The 15,706-nt window shown below is 43.4% G+C and overlaps 1 protein-coding gene across 4 annotated transcripts in view; it reads right to left on the bottom strand.

Annotated features, from left to right (window-relative positions):
- The window catches only part of LOC121535214 (tenascin-N), a 40,754-nt gene extending 30,957 nt beyond the window's left edge, over positions 1–9,797 (bottom strand). For all 4 annotated transcript variants that reach the window (XM_041842053.2, XM_041842055.2, XM_041842054.2 and 1 more), the window contains exon 1: positions 9,675–9,797. The gene's annotated coding sequence lies outside the window, so the exon portion shown is untranslated. The remainder of the gene's footprint in view (positions 1–9,674) is intronic.
- Positions 9,798–15,706: the final 5,909 nt, after the last annotated feature.

A 15,706-nucleotide genomic window follows, 5' to 3' on the forward strand; every position in this document is an offset into this window, starting at 1 on the left:
ATCTCTTAACACCATCCATATTCGATTTCTATTTGCCATATATTTTTCAACTGTACTGTGATGTTTTACAAAAGTTCTGAACATTTCTATTCTCATTGTTTCTACAGTTTGTGAATTGAAAATAAACATTTTTGCTAAAAGTATTATTATACAGTGGGGAAAAAAAGTATTTAGTCAGCCACCAATTGTGCAAGTTCTCCCACTTAAAAAGATGAGAGAGGCCTGTAATTTCCATCATAGGTACACGTCAACTATGACAGACAAATTGAGATTTTTTTTCTCCAGAAAATCACATTGTAGGATTTTTAATGAATTTATTTGCAAATTATGGTGGAAAATAAGTATTTGGTCACCTACAAACAAGCAAGATTTCTGGCTATCACAGACCTGTAACTTCTTCTTTAAGAGGCTCCTCTGTCCTCCACTCGTTACCTGTATTAATGGCACCTGTTTGAACTTGTTATCAGTATAAAAGACACCTGTCCACAACCTCAAACAGTCACACTCCAAACTCCACTATGGCCAAGACCAAAGAGCTGTCAAAGGACACCAGAAACAAAATTGTAGACCTGCACCAGGCTGGGAAGACTGAATCTGCAATAGGTAAGCAGCTTGGTTTGAAGAAATCAACTGTGGGAGCAATTATTAGGAAATGGAAGACATACAAGACCACTGATAATCTCCCTCGATCTGGGGCTCCACGCAAGATCTCACCCCGTGGGGTCAAAATGATCACAAGAACGGTGAGCAAAAATCCCAGAACCACACGGGGGACCTAGTGAATGACCTGCAGAGAGCTGGGACCAAAGTAACAAAGCCTACCATCAGTAACACACTACGCCGCCAGGAACTCAAATCCTGCAGTGCCAGATGTGTCCCCCTGCTTAAGCCAGTACATGTCCAGGCCTGTCTGAAGTTTGCTAGAGTGCATTTGGATGATCCAGAAGAGGATTGGGAGAATGTCATATGGTCAGATGAAACCAAAATATAACTTTTTGGTAAAAACTCAACTCGTCGTGTTTGGAGGACAAAGAATGCTGAGTTGCAGCCAAAGAACACCATACCTACTGTGAAGCATGGGGGTGGAAACATCATGCTTTGAGGCTGTTTTTCTGCAAAGGGACCAGGACGACTGATCCGTGTAAAGGAAAGAATGAATGGGGCCATGTATCGTGAGATTTTGAGTGAAAACCTCCTTCCATCAGCAAGGGCATTGAAGATGAAACTTGGCTGGGTCTTTCAGCATGACAATGATCCCAAACACACAGCCCGGGCAACGAAGGAGTGGCTTCGTAAGAAGCATTTCAAGGTCCTGGAGTGGCCTAGCCAGTCTCCAGATCTCAACCCCATTGAAAATCTTTGGAGGGAGTTGAAAGTCCGTGTTGCCCAGCGACAGCCCCAAAACATCACTGCTCTAGAGGAGATCTGCATGGAGGAATGGGCCAAAATACCAGCAACAGTGTGTGAAAACCTTGTGAAGACTTACAGAAAACGTTTGACCTGTGTCATTGCCAACAAAGGGTATATAACAAAGTATTGAGAAACTTTTGTTATTGACCAAATACTTATTTTCCACCATAATTTGCAAATAAATTCATTAAAAATCCTACAATGTGATTTTCTGGAGAAAAAAAATCTCATTTTGTCTGTCATAGTTGACGTGTACCTATGATGAAAATTACAGGCCTCTCTCATCTTTTTAAGTGGGAGAACTTGCACAATTGGTGGCTGACTAAATACTTTTTTCCCCCACTGTATTATTGATCAATTGACTATGACTTTTCAGATCACCCAGTAGTGCTATCTGCAGGGTCAGCTCCATGCAAATATTGCAATCCTTCAGCCATTCCTGGACCTGTGTCCAGAAACAAGCTACAAATGGACAGTACCAAAACAAATGATCTAATGATTCTGTCTCTTCACAGCCAAATCTGCAGAGCTGGGAAGATTGTATCCCCAATACAAATAACATTCTATTGGTAGCAAGAATTTTATATAATAATTTAAATTGAAAAATTCTAAGTTTTGAATCCGGCGTCGTTTTGCGTATCAGTTTTATAAACACTATGCCATGGAATCGGTACGTCAAAAATCTCTTCCCAACTATTTTGCAATCTATATGGGACAGCTGTCAATCTTTTTGGTTCTTAAATGAAACTGGTAAACTTTTTTATTTATCACAATTTTCTTTAACCAATTATGTTCTTTAATGCAAGGCCGACAGACAAGTTCCGTACTTTTTCCTCCTTCCACTTTCCTCTTCCATTTTTGCGGTAATGCTGCAATTATTTGGTTGTAATTTTGGGTAGAGCAGACATTTCCATATGTTTTTGTTAGCTGCATGTGCGACAAAACTCCACCATTCCTACCGATAATATAATTTACGAAGATTATACCTATTTTAAACATTTTCTCAAAAAAGAACGGTTTTTTATCAATTAGTATATTTGAGTTTAACCACAATATTTGTTGCAATATTAGTTCTGTCATTTCTGGAGGATTAAATTAAAATTGCAACCAACTTTCTATGGCTTGTTTTAGAAATAGTGATATTTGGGAGATTATTTCCTTTTCAAATACCTGAAAGTGAGGGGTTGTAATCTGAATAAAGGGAAAAAGTCCCTTCTTGAACATTGGGTGAGACAATCTTACTAGTTTGTTAGAGAACCAGTTCCGATTTAAGTATAATTTTTGTATGACTGAAGCTTTTAGTGATAGGTCTAATGCTTTAATATTTAATAATTTCTGTCCTCCTAATTCATATTCATTATATAAATAGACCTGTTTAATTTTGTCTGGCTTGCCGTTCCAAATAAAATGTAATATTTTTTTCTCATATAATTTTTAAAACTGTTCGCTAGGCGTAGGCAAGACCATAAGCAAATAGGTAAACTGGGATAATAATAAAGAGTTAATCAGGGTGATTTCTCCACAAATTGACAGGTATTTATCTTTCCATGGTAGCAAGATCTTGTCTATTTTTGCTAACTTTCTACTAAATTTTTTTGGAGTGAGATCATTTATTTCATTTGGGATATGTATTCCGAGTATATCCACATCACCATCAGACCATTTTATTGGTAAACTACATGGTAATGTAAAATTTTTATTTTTTAGTGATCTAATACGTAATATAGTAAATGTATCATAATTTGGTTGTAATCCAGAGAGGTTAGAAAATGGATCTAGATCCTCTATGAGGCTGTGGAGGGATTCAAGTTGTGGATTTAAAAGAAAACATGAATCATCAGCGTACAATACCTTTGTTTTTAAGCCCTGGATTTCTAATCCCTTGGTATTATTGTTGGATCTGATTTTAATAGCTAACATCTCGATGGCCATAATAATTATATATGCCGATAGTGGACAACCTTGTTTCACTGCTCTTGACAGTTTAAAACTTTCTGAGAAATAGCCATTATTTACTATTTTACACCTAGGGTTACTATACATGATTTTAACCCAATTTATAAGAGATTGTCCAAAATTGATTTTTTTAATACACTGCTCAAAAAAATAAAGGGAACACTTAAACAACACAGTGTAACTCCAAGTCAATCACACTTCTGTGAAATCAAACTGTCCACTTAGGAAGCAACACTGATTGACAATAAATTTCACATATTGTTGTGCAAATGGAATAGACAACAGGTGGAAATTATAGGCAATTAGCAAGACACCCCCAATAAAGGACTGCTTTGAAGGTGGTGACCACAGACCACTTCTCAGTTCCTATGCTTCCTGGCTGATGTTTTGGTCACTTTTGAATGCTGGCGGTGCTTTCACTCTAGTGGTAGCATGAGACGGAGTCTACAACCCACACAAGTGGCTCAGGTAGTGCAGCTCATCCAGGATGGCACATCAATGCGAGCTGTGGCAAGAAGGTTTGCTGTGTCTGTCAGCGTAGTGTCCAGAGCATGGAGGCGCTACCAGGAGACAGGCCAGTACATCAGGAGACGTGGAGGAGGCCGTAGGAGGGCAACAACCCAGCAGCAGGACTGCTACCTCTGCCTTTGTGCAAGGAGGAGCAGGAGGAGCACTGCCAGAGCCCTGCAAAAGGACCTCCAGCAGGCCACAAATGTGCATGTGTCTGCTCAAACGGTCAGAAACAGACTCCATGAGGGTGGTATGAGGGCCCGACGTCCACAGGTGGGGGTTGTGCTTACAGCCCAACACTGTGCAGGACGTTTGGCATTTGCCAGAGAACACCAAGATTGGCAAATTCGCCACTGGCACCCTGTGCTCTTCACAGATGAATGCAGGTTCACACTGAGCACATGTGACAGACGTGACAGAGTCTGGAGACGCCATGGAGAACGTTCTGTTGCCTGCAACATCCTCCAGCATGACCGGTTTGGCGGTGGGTCAGTCATGGTGTGGGGTGGCATTTCTTTGGGGGGCCGCACAGCCCTCCATGTGCTCGCCAGAGGTAGCCTGACTGCCATTAGGTACCGAGATGAGATCCTCAGACCCCTTGTGAGACCATATGCTGGTGTGGTTGGCCCTGGGTTCCTCCTAATGCAAGACAATGCTAGACCTCATGTGGCTGGAGTGTGTCAGCAGTTCCTGCAAGAGGAAGGCATTGATGCTATGGACTGGCCCGCCCTTTCCCCAGACCTGAATCCAATTGAGCACATCTGGGACATCATGTCTCGCTCCATCCACCAACGCCACGTTGCACCACAGACTGTCCAGGAGTTGGCGGATGCATTAGTCCAGGTCTGGGAGGAGATCCCTCAGGAGACCATCCGCCACCTCATCAGGAGCATGCCCAGGCGTTGTATGGAGGTCATACAGGCACGTGGAGGCCACACACACTACTGAGCCTCATTTTGACTTGTTTTAAGGACATTACATCAAAGTTGGATCAGCCTGTAGTGTGGTTTTCCACTTTAATTTTGAGGGTGACTCCAAATCCAGACCTCCATGGGTTGATACATTTGATTTCCATTGATCATTTTTGTGTGATTTTGTTGTCAGCACATTCAACTATGTAAAGAAAAAAGTATTTAATAAGATTATTTCATTCATTCAGATCTAGGATGTGTTATTTTAGTGTTCCCTTAATTTTTTGAGCAGTGTATATAAACCCCAGTCGTACTTTATCAAATGCCTTTTAGAAGTCTGCTATGAATAGTAGGTCTGGTTTCCCAGAGGGGAAAACGTATTTGATTCCCTACTGATTTTGTACGTTTGCCCACTGACAAAGAAATGATCAGTATATAATTTTAATGGTAGGTTTATTTGAACAGTGAGAGACAGAATAACAACCAAAAAAATCCAGAAAAACGCATGTCAAAAATGTTAGAAATTGATTTGCATTTTTATGAGGGAAATAAGTATTTGACCCCTCTGCAAAACATGACTTAGTACTTGGTGGCAAAACCCTTGTTGGCAATCACAGAGGTCAGACGTTTCTTGTAGTTGGCCTCCAGGTTTGCACACATCTCAGGAGGGAGTTTGTCCCACTCCTCTTTGCAGATCTTCTCCAAGTCATTAAGGTTTCGAGCCTGACGTTTGGCAACTCGAACCTTCTGCTCCCTCCACAGATTTTCTATGGGATTAAGGTCTGGAGACTGGCTAGGCCACTCCAGGACCTTAATGTGCTTCTTCTTGAGCCACTCCTTTGTTGCCTTGGCCATGTGTTTTGGGTCATTGTCATGCTGGAATACCCATCCACGACCCATTTTCAATGCCCTGGCTGAGGGAAGGAGGTTCTCGCCCAGGATTTGACGGTACATGGCCCTGTCCATCGTCCCTTTGATGCAGTGAAGTTGTCCTGTCCACTTAGCAGAATAACACTCCCAAAGCATAATGTTTCCACCTCCATGTTTGACGGTGGGGATGGTGTTCTTGGGGTCATAGGCAGCATTCCTCCTCCTCCAAACATGGCGAATTGAGTTGATGCCAAAGAGCTCTATTTTGGTCTCATCTGACCACAACACTTTCACCCAGTTCTCCTCTGAATCATTCAGTTGTTATTTGGCAAACTTCAGACAGCCCTGTATATGTGCTTTCTTGAGCAGGGGGACCTTGCGGGCGCTGCAGGATTTCAGTCTTTCACGGCGTAGTGTGTTACCAATTGTTTTCTTGGTGACAATGGTTCCAGCTGCCTTGAGATCATTGACAAGATCCTCCCGTGTAGTTCTGGGCTGATTCCTCACTGTTCTCATGATCATTGCAACTCCACGAGGTGAGATCTTGCATGGAGCCCCAGGCAGAGGGATATTGACAATTATTTTGTTTCTTCCATTTGTGAATAATCGCACCAACTGTTGTCACCTTCTCACCAAGCTGCTTGGCGATGGTCTTGTAGCCCATTCCAGCCTTGTGTAGGTCTACAATCTTGTCCCTGACATCCTCTGAGAGCTCTTTGGTCTTGGCCATGGTGGAGAGTTTGGAATCTGATTGATTGATTGCTTCTGTGGACAGGTGTCTTTTATACAGGTAACAAGCTGAGATTATGAGCACTCCCTTTAAGAGTGTGCTCCTAAACTCAGCTCGTTACCTGTATAAAAGACACCTGGGAGCCAGAAATCTTTCTGATTGAGAGGGGGTCAAATACTTATTTCCCTCATTAAAATGCGAATCAATTTTTTACATGCGTTTTTCTGGATTTTTGTTATTCTGTCTCTTACTGTTCAAATAAACCTAACATTAAAATTATAGACTGATCATTTCTTTGTCAGTGGGAAAACGTACAAAATCAGCAGGGGATCAAATACTTTTTTCCCTCACTGTATGGCCATTCAGCCCCATTGACTCTCTGGCAGTAATTACAGTAGATGGCACATTATCAGCAACCAGGACATAGATCAGACCAGGGGGGAAGACCATTGAGTCAATGACAGCCTTACAATAACCCACATCACAGGAACATTATACAGCCCTGTGGAATGGCACCAGGCACTGGCGCACACAGATCCTTAACAAGCTCATTCATAGTTTACTGTCAAGGCTTTATTTGATGCTTGCCATTTTCAGGCTTTTATTTGTCTTAGAGAAGATTCCAATGTGACCTTCTTCCAGCTCAGCGAAATGGCTGCCACAGACTCCTAAATCTCTGCAGGGAAGGAACGTCAGCAACAATACAGCAGTAAGACAGAGGATTCTCCTCAGTCAGTCAATCCATGGTTGTGTCCCAAATGACACGCTATTCCAGCGTTTCCCAAACTCAGTTCCCGGGACCCCAAGGGGTGCACATTTTGTTTTTTTCCCTAACACTACACAGCTGATTCAAATGATCAAAGCTTTATGATTAGTTTATTATTTGAATCCGCTGTGTAGTGCTAGGGCACAAAACAAAACGTGCACCCCTTGGGTTCCTGAGGACTGAGTTTGGAAACCCTGCTCTATTCCACCCTATAGGGCCCTCAAACCCAACTGTGGACCTCAAAGCCAGTTCCACTGCTTTTTTAATTGTTCCCCTATCATCAGGAACTGATTTAGATCTGGGACACCAGGTGTGTGCAATTCATTATCAGGTAGAACTGAAAACCAGCAGGCTCGGGACCTTGTAGGGTAAGAGTTGAATACCACTGCTATAGGGAATAGGGTACCATTTGGGACTTAATCCATGTGAAGCGTGTCAGACGTGCAGTCATGGCAGATCCGTAGCAGCATCAAAGGCTTCGAGAAAACAGTATCCGCAGTTCCTCACTAAAAGTTGGCATGGACACACAGGGGAATTACCTACACATAACAAGGGATTCAGATAGTCAGACACAAGGATGTCTGTCTCGTCTTTTCAGCCTCCATTCTTTGCAGGCTTGTCGACTAGCTGTGAAGTTTGAAAGACTTCCAACCGGGATTGGCAGGAAAGTACCTGAGCAATTCCAGCATGCATTGCAGACTGGAAAGTAGTGCTGGTAGTAAACCTCAAACAGCTACTAAAATAGACTCACTCCTCTAATTGTTAAGGCTCAACAAAGGGTAGAGGAAACTGCATTTTACCAACCAGTGGAACACTGTTGTGCATCATCTATTTATGGAATAAGAGGAGGTAGAACATGTCCCCTCACTCACTAACCAGAAATGCTTCAGACTCAGACTGTGAATGCAATCAATATCAGATCCTCAAAGGGACCACATTTTCCCTCCAAAATTATTGCACAGGGAAGAGAGAAAGGAAGGGAAGCAAGCAAGGACAGACTGTGTGCAATGCCCCATCCTCTCATGAGACACATTAACCAACAGACAGACAAAAGGCAGTCTGTTCTTTTGCGTTTCAAGAGGAATTGCATTGGACCAACAAGCCTGGGATGAAAAGTTTAGCGCTCTGCAGTCTGCACATGGGGGAAGAGCTCAGAGCTCATGGTCTTTATGTGGTTGCAGATAAGCAACGTTTGTTTAATTTTCCTTTACTTGCAGGCAGAAGAAGCTGAAAGCAATTAGAGTAAGTCTGAGCTCAAACTCATATCCCCCTGCTCTGTCTGCTGGTCCTGCCATCCCAACCACAAAAACCTTGATAAGGTTACAAAAGCCCAATAGTCACCCCATTGGCTTTATGTAGGCCTTGTGATCACATATTAGAAACCACCCCATTCATGGCTAGCTGCAGGCAAAGCTATACATCTGTTGTTCGTTTTATCACTGCTTCCAAGTCAACTTTGAGCCAGTACAGTAGCATTTCATCAAGTTGAGCCACAGGCAAGCATACGTCTATGAAGTACATAATGTCTATGAAGCCTGCAACTATTTATTTTCGTAAAAATGTTAATTTCACCTTCAATAAAAGGGTTTACAAGAAAAGAAAAGGAAATATAATTATTCTACTGTACTATTTTGTACTAACAAAATATTTACTACATGGTAAGGACCTAGCTGACTCTTCCGCTATTTCCCCACTGGCTCTATGTCTGACTGACTGAGGTATAACCTGCTAATGCTTAGTCTGATGCTTTACTGCCCAGCATTTCAGTCTGGTAGCAGAGAGGCTGGAGTTCAGTCTGTGATGAAAATGTGAGGAGTTAGAGAAGGCAGGTTTTATGGTAGGTCACGAATAGGAAAATGTATAATAAAGGCAGGCCATTTTCCTTAAACACTGAAATTATTCAAGAACTCTGTAAAATAAACAAAGAAATTGACCTCTAAACGTAGTGGGTTTAGTGCCTAAGTTACAACTCATGCAGTTTTTTTGGTGTTGATGCAAAATATCAAAAGAAATTGAACAAATTGCTTTTTGTTTCTTTATTTCTTTCTATTTTACTGTATAACTTGTACTGAAAGAGCTTTGCTTTGTAATTAAGTTGTTATAATAATGTCTAAACTTCGTTTAAAGGACTACTATTGTATGTTAACGTTTCATTTGCTCTGATGAAAACCACATGCTTCCTGATCATATATCATATAATGACTCAAACAGGAGTAACTTTGCAAATTACTTATTTCGTAGTAAGTATTACTTTTTCGTTGTAATTACTTATTTCAATAGTAAATATGAATCTTGTCTATAATTGCATTTGTTAAAAGAAAATGAAACAATATAATGAAATACAGTATGTGAAATATTAAACAGGTCATACTATGAATAAAAATGAATCAAATCAGATACAATCGCTAATAAAAAAAACTCTCAATCATATAAAATTTGTATGCACATATAACAAAGCCTTTCAAATTGAACATTCAAGATAAAACAATAAAACAATAACAAAAAGCAGTGTTTAACTCACCGTTGCAGTTCCCTGTGACTCCCTCCTCTGAAAGCCTGAGAATATGTCACTCTTTTGCCTCTCTCTCTGACGCCTGTTGACAAGCTCAGGGCATGAGTTTGAAGGGGCCCTTATAACCAATGCCTCTGTGGCTCCTGCAGCAACAGCCATTCCCTCAAGTAGTTAAATCCCTCTCCGAAATGCCTTTGGCCAATGGGCAGTAGTTTGGGAGTGTCTCTTCTCTTGTTCCTCAATAATGGAATGAGAATGGAGATAGATAATGAGAGACATTCCTCCTTTTAAAGTGTGTTTTTGTCTGGAACTAATCTGAATACTTCAACATGACCCCCACACATGTTGCCCCTACCCCTTCACTACCAACTTTTGAGTTTGAGTTTTATAAACTTCTTTAAATATGTTTCCTGTTACAGTAGCAGCGATGGATGTAAATAATCACTTTACCAGTCCAGGACAGTGGTAATACGTGCTGTAAGGCAACCAGAGAAAGCTTGGATTTAGTGGTGAGCTCAAGCCATGAAAAATCTGGACATTCATAAAGAAAACACAGTTCTAGTCATATCAGTGAATTAAGTTTCCCATCACATTAGCCAACGTTTATCAGTCTATCTGAAGTGTGAATTTAGTTCTAGAGATTATAGACTTTAGTTACAGTAGGATTTTGTACTGTAGGATTTTTTCATAACATAAACTACTACAACACAACACATGGACATCCTTATGGGGTCTGAAATAAAATGAACACAGATTTTATAAACCACTTCAATTTGATTTGGCACAAGCACTGTGATTACTATTGAGAAATGTCCACATTTACTGCTTGAAAAATAAGCAAACACATATATTGTTTCGAGAAAACAATTGAGGAACTCTTCTGCTAAGCCAGCATGAAAGCACAAACCCCACCATCAGAAATAGCCTTCGGCCCTATTGTGCAACACATGTACAATGTTAAACTAGGGATAGAGCGAAATAATCAAATAGTACCAAAGTGTTGTGTTTATTATCAATTGAATCGCTAAGCATTTTGGTTTATTACATAAGAACAATGATGCAAATACAATAGAAACCTATGCAACAACATGAATTCACACCAACACCACAGCCCCCCACCCTTGTCTAATGGACAGGCAGCATCACCAAAGACTCTAGGTGTCAAGGTTGGTCCTATTTTTCACCGGCATCTGTTTGTCTTTAAATATATATGGTATCACATTACTGTGACATAGGCAGGTCTGTGCACAGACCTTTTGGGGGGCATGTGCTCAAACAAAAAAAAGGGCACCCCCCAAAAATAAAAATCCTGCATACACGGTCACAGACTTGCTGGCAATTATTAAAATAAGAGGGGAAAGCAGCACAAGCTAATAAATAAAGAATTTTGCAAAACTATTGTGAACTGGAATAAATGCTGCACTTATTAACATTGACCAACACAATTACAGTAAAAATAGAAGCTTGAAAGAAATACTGTAGCCTACCATTACTATATCCAACCCCACAAAAAACTGTGTTTTACACATGCATTTGGAGTACTACAGATATACAGTATCATGTCACTTGTCTGGAGTCCAGTGCACGCAAAATCATACAGTCTTTTTGTAGCAGAGGTTGCAGGATTGGATGGAAAGCATGTTCTGTCTGCACCGCACCATCACTTTGGAGGGCAGCCTGCCTGCAGAGTGCTTGTTGCCAGCCGGGTAGCCCTGTTCTTCCACCTACTCATTCAACGTTTTTTCTTTATTTAAAAAATGTTTTACCTTGTAGAATAATAGTGAAGACATCAAAACTATGAAATAACACATATGGAATCACGTAGTAACAAAAAAAGTGTTAAACAAATCAAAATATATATTTTATATTTGAAATTCTCCAAATAGCCACCCTTTCCATATGTGTTATTTCATAGTTTTGATGTCTTCACTATTATTCTACAATGTTGTCACGATCGTCATAATGATTGGACCAAGGCGCAGCGTGATATGCGTACATCTTCTTTTAATGAGTACTTAAACAATGATTACAACACAAAACAACAAAACGAAACGTGAAGTCCTCGGTTAACAAACACAAACCTACACGGAACAAGATCCCACAAAACACAAGTGCACAACAGGCTGCCTAAGTATGGTTCCCAATCAGAGACAACAAGCAACAGCTGATTCTCGTTGCCTCTGATTGAGAACCACCCCGGCCAACCTAGAAAACACATGAACTAGAAACAGAACATAGAACACAAAACATAGACCCTACACACCCTGGCTCAACATATAAGAGTCCCCAGAGCCAGGGCGTGACAGTACCCCCCCCCCCCAAAGGCGCGGACTGCGACCGCGCCAACATAAACCCAACAGGGGAGGGGCCGGGTGGGCATTCCGCCTCGGAGGCGGATCCGGCTCCGGGCGTGACCACCACCCTCTAACAACCCCCCCGTAGCGCCCCTGGTCTGGTCCCGCTGGCTGGAGCTGGACTGGACATCGGTGGAGCGGATTGCTTAGGCTCCGGTGTGGAGCTGCTGACCGGTACCTGACCAGGCACCGGTGAAACAGGCACGGGCTGTGCCGGACTGACGACGCGCACCACAGGCTTGGTGCGGGGAGCAGGGACGGGCCGGACCGGGCTGGCGACGCGCACCACAGGCTTGGTGCGGGGAGCAGGAATGGGCCGGACCGGGCTGACGAAGCCCACCACTGGCTTGGTGCGGGGAGCAGGAATGGGCCGGACCGGGCTGACGAAGCGCACCACTGGCTTGGTGCGGGGAGCAGGAACGGGCCGGGCCGGGCTGGCGACGCGCACCATTGGCTTGGTGCGAGGGGCAGGAACGGGCCGGACCGTACTGGGAACACACACCACTGGCCTTGTGTGGGGATCAGGAACGGGCCGGACCCGACTGGTAACACACCTCAGTATCTCTCGCCGTGCTCTACACTCTCCTTCCCTCTACTGACCAATGGCCCCAGTAACCTGGTGGCCTTCTCTCCTCGTCCACAAACTCGCCCTGTATCTGCCTCCAGCAGCCCCTTCGTCCATGCCGTGTGCCCCCCCCAAAAAATGTATTGGGGTTGCCTCTCGCCTGTCCGACGACGACACTGTTGGCGCCGTACCTCCTCTCTCGCCAGGGCTTTAACTTTAGCCCATGGCCCTTTGCCCGCCAACATATCCTCCCAGGACCACCATTGGCCCACCTGGGCCATCGCCAATCTCTCCAGCTCCTTACCCGGCGTTTGCTCCTGGAAAAGCTGCTCGGTCCCGTTTTGGTGGGATCTTCTGTCACGATCGTCATAATGATTGGACCAAGGCGCAGCGTGATATGCGTACATCTTCTTTTAATGAGTACTTAAACAATGATTACAACACAAAACAACAAAACGAAACGTGAAGTCCTCGGTTAACAAACACAAACCTACATGGAACAAGATCCCACAAAACACAAGTGCACAACAGGCTGCCTAAGTATGGTTCCAAATCAGAGACAACAAGCAACAGCTGATTCTCGTTGCCTCTGATTGAGAACCACCCCGGCCAACCTAGAAAACACATGAACTAGAAACAGAACATAGAACACAAAACATAGACCCTACACACCCTGGCTCAACATATAAGAGTCCCCAGAGCCAGGGCGTGACAAATGTAGAAAATAGTGAAAATAAACAAAAACCCTAGAATGAGTAGGTGTGTCCAAACTTTTGACTGGTACTCTCTTTGCCACCTTCTCCTCCCTGCTGAATCCTCCTCCTCCTCCCCCTCCCTCCTCCCTCTCTGTGGATTACTTTGTCAACCATTTTGAAAAGAAGGTTGACGACATCCGATCCTCATTAATTAAGTCAAATGACACCGCTGGTCCTGCTCACACTGCCCTACCCTATGCTTTGACTTCTTTCTCCCCTCTCTCTCCAGATGAAATCTTGCGACTTGTGACGGCCGGCCGCCCAACAACCTGCCCGCTTGACCCTATCCCCTCCTCTCTTCTCCAGACCATTTCCGGAGACCTTCTCCCTTATCTCACCTCGCTCATCAACTCATCCTTGACCGCTGGCCATGTCCCTTCCGTCTTCAAGAGAGCGAGAGTTGCACCCCTCCTCAAAAACCTACACTCGATCCCTCCGATGTCAACAACTACAGACCAGTATCCCTTCTTTCTTTTCTCTCCAAAACTCTTGAGCGTGCCGTCTCTAGCCAACTCTCCTGCTATCTCTCTCAGAATGACCTTCTTGATCCAAACCAGTCAGGTTTCAAGACTGGTCATTCAACTGAGACTGCTCTTCTCTGTGTCACGGAGGCTCGCCGCAGCTAACTCTCTCTCCTCTGCTCTTATCCTTCTAGACCTACAGTGAGGGAAAAAAGTATTTGATCCCCTGCTGACTTTGTACGTTTGCCCACTGACAAAGACATGATCAGTCTATAATTTTAATGGTAGGTTTATTTGAACATTGAGAGACAGAATAACATCCAAAAAAATCCAGAAAAACGCATGTCAAAAATGTTATAAATTGATTTGCATTTTAATGAGGGAAATAAGTATTTGACTCCTCTGCAAAACATGACTTAGTACTTGGTGGCAAAACCCTTGTTGGCAATCACAGAGGTCAGACGTTTCTTGTAGTTGGCCACCAGGTTTGCACACATCTCAGGAGGGATTTTGTCCCACTCCTCTTTGCAGATCTTCTCCAAGTCATTAAGGTTTCGAGGCTGACGTTTGGCAACTCGAATCTTCAGCTCCCTCTACAGATTTTCTATGGGATTAAGGTCTGGAGACTGGCTAGGCCACTCCAGGACCTTAATGTTCTTCTTCTTGAGCCACTCCTTTGTTGCCTTGGCCGTGTGTTTTGGGTCATTGTCATGCTGGAATACCCATCCACGACCCATTTTCAATGCCCTGGCTGAGGGAAGGAGGTTCTCACCCAAGATTTGACGGTACATGGCCCCGTCCATCGTCCCTTTGATGCAGTGAAGTTGTCCTGTCCCTTTAGCAGAAAAACACCCCAAAGTATAATGTTTCCACCTCCATGTTTGACAGTGGGGATGCTGTTCTTGGCAGCATTCCTCCTCCTCCAAACACGGCGAGTTGAGTTGATGCCAAAGACCTCGATTTTGGTCTTATCTGACCATAACACTTTCACCCAGTTCTCCTCTGAATCATTCAGATGTTAATTGGCAAACTTCAGACGGGCCTGTATATGTGCTTTCTTGAGCAGGGGGACCTTGCGGGCGCTGCAGGATTTCAGTCCTTCACGGCGTAGTGTGTTACCAATAGTTGTCTTGGTGACTATGGTCCCAGCTGCATTGAGATCATTGACAAGATCCTCCCGTGTAGTTCTGGGCTGATTCCTCACTGTTCTCATGATCATTGCAACTCCACGAGGTGAGATCTTGCATGGAGCCCAAGGCCAAAGGAGATTGACAGTTATTTTGTGTTTCTTCCATTTGCGAATAATCGCACCAGCTGTTGTCACCTTCTCACCAAGCTGCTTGGCGATGGTCTTGTAGCCCATTCCAGTCTTGTGTAGGTCTACAATCTTGTCCCTGACATCCTTGGAGAGCTCTTTGGTCTTGGCCATGGTGGAGAGTTTGGAATCTGATTGATTGATTGCTTCTGTGGACAGGTGTCTTTTATACAAGTAACAAGCTGAGATTCGGAGCACTCCCTTTAAGAGTGTGCTCCTAATCTCAGCTCGTTACCTGTATAAAAGACACCTGGGAGCCAGAAATCTTTCTGATTGAGAGGGTGTCAAATACTTATTTTTGTTGTTATTCTGTCTCTCACTGTTCAAATAAACCTACCATTAAAATTATAGACTGATAATTTCTTTGTCAGTGGGCAAACGTACAAAATCAGCAGGGGATCAAATACTTTTTTCCTTCACTGTATCTGCTGCCTTTGATACTGTGAACCATCAGATCCTCCTCTCCACCCTCTCCGAGTTGGGCATCTCTGGCGCTGCTCACTCTTGGATTGCGTCCTACCTGACAGGTCGCTCCTACCAGGTGGTGTGGCGTGAATCTGTCTCCGCACCACGTGCTCTCACCACTGGTGT

This window comes from Coregonus clupeaformis, chromosome 21 (genome assembly GCF_020615455.1).
Source record: "Coregonus clupeaformis isolate EN_2021a chromosome 21, ASM2061545v1, whole genome shotgun sequence".
Taxonomy (NCBI): domain Eukaryota; kingdom Metazoa; phylum Chordata; class Actinopteri; order Salmoniformes; family Salmonidae; genus Coregonus; species Coregonus clupeaformis.